The sequence below is a fragment of the Rhopalosiphum padi genome, chromosome 2, assembly GCF_020882245.1.
Source record: "Rhopalosiphum padi isolate XX-2018 chromosome 2, ASM2088224v1, whole genome shotgun sequence".
Taxonomy (NCBI): domain Eukaryota; kingdom Metazoa; phylum Arthropoda; class Insecta; order Hemiptera; family Aphididae; genus Rhopalosiphum; species Rhopalosiphum padi.
This window is the reverse complement of record NC_083598.1, coordinates 25,500,253-25,502,231: the sequence shown is the minus strand read 5'-3', so window position 1 is coordinate 25,502,231 and position 1,979 is coordinate 25,500,253. Positions and strand designations below refer to the sequence as shown.

General features: G+C 21.3%; 1 long non-coding RNA gene across 1 annotated transcript; it reads left to right on the top strand.

The window, feature by feature from the left end:
• Nucleotides 1-1,530, top strand: LOC132920550 (uncharacterized). The gene is made up of 3 exons (XR_009660736.1): nt 1-160; nt 788-968; nt 1,342-1,530. It is a non-coding gene; the product is annotated as an uncharacterized LOC132920550 (long non-coding RNA).
• Nucleotides 1,531-1,979: the final 449 nt, after the last annotated feature.

Here is a 1,979-nt window from a genome sequence, read left to right as displayed (position 1 = left end):
TATCTTACAGATATTTGAATACCGAATTAGTATAAATACTATTAAGATCTTTAAACACGACATCAGTGATCTACAGTTATTACATCGATACATATCGAGTTTTTCACTATAGTCGAGTCACCTCAATTCACATCCAAACATCATCATGTACAAGTTATTGGTGAGTTGTTTTTATTTTTTTGTAAAAAAAATATATAAAATAGTGCAATATTGCATAGGTTTAATAAATAATAATATTGTCATTATATGTACTTATAAATTTGTTTAAGTTTATTAATTATATAGGTAGGATATAAATGATTTTTTTTTTAATATTCATTAATTTAATATATTATAGTCTAAAAATATATGTCTTAAGTTTATAAATTGCGTTTCATATCTACTATAATTAAATTAGTTCATTGTTGTATTGTACAGTTAAAAATATTTACTTGTCATTTTTCTTCTAAAAATTGTACAATTTGTTAACGATCATTATTTTTTTTTATTTTTTTATTATTGTATATTTTTATATCAATATTTAAAAAAAAAACCGTATTTATAGCTTTGAGAAGCAAATGTTATACTCAAAGACGTAATATTGATAAATTAAACTTAAACGTATTACAATTTTTTCCGAGTAAGAACTGTATAATAATAATTGGCATAACATAATTTTTAGCTATGTAAAATTTCTTCAGTAGAAAATTTAATTTTCGTAACAATAAGAGTATAACAATGTAATGTTTGTAAAAAAAATCTACTCTGCATTCTATGAATTATTATTAATTAAAAATCGTTTTAATAGTTATTGGTTGCTGCCGCTCTCGCTTTGGTCGCTGTTGTTTCTTCTCAAGCAATTTACACCTACCCTGTTCATACGTACGCACCGGTGTACACCTATCCATCGTACCACTACACTTACCCACTTTCTTACAATCCATACATCACTTTACTTCGTCGATGAATACATTTTCTCTACCAACTTTGTGAGTATACAACTTTGAAATAAGTATATAAGAATTTTAATTTTAATATTATTTTAATTATATAAATCTTATCCTAAATGTTATAAACCCTTATTTATAATAATTATAAAATATTTATCACCATATTGTTTATGATGGTGGATCATTAGTCATTATAACAATTGTATAAGACTGCAATGATAATATAGTATTTCTTAATTATAATATTATAAATTGTATATAATTTATTTTTTCCTACTTTGTGCTACACATTAGTTCTTCCCTATTATGATTATTATATTGAAAATTATATTTACTAATTTATTATTGATTTAACATATATTATAACTTATTATATTATTTTTAATAATAAATTATTTATGTTTATTTTTAGAAAACTATCTGGAGTTATTCTGCCAATTTTATGAAAACGACAACGTAAAATGTATTTATTTTGTACATTTATAATTTGCTATTTTTTCACTGTTAATTCTTCAATATTTATGTAATCATGTAATACCTTTTAAATTATTTTTTTAAAACCCGTTTAATGTAATATACATATATCATAATTTATTAAAAATATTGTTTATTTTTTTAAAAATACAAATTGCATATTTAGTCATTAGAATATTGACTAGATATTGTTTCTGTCTAGTAAATATAGGAGCACTACAAAGTTGTACTGCTCTTTTTTAAAAATAAGTAGAGAAAAATAAAGGAAAGAGTTAATTGGTTCATATGTCTTCTCCAACATACTTGTTATATAAATAAAAATGTTAATTACATTTGAGGTACCTACTAGGAAATTATAATTAGTTAAGATTTAAATTATTAAATAATTATTCGAACTATTAATAGTTAGATAGTTAATTAATAATTATATAAAAATAATAATAATAAAAAAATTTATAAACCTAAGTATTCATTGAAAATGTAAGATCAGATATCGTTAAGATAATATATTTTCTGTAACTTTTATAAGAAATGAATTTGGATGACAAATATCACAGAAATTGTTTAAAAAAAATA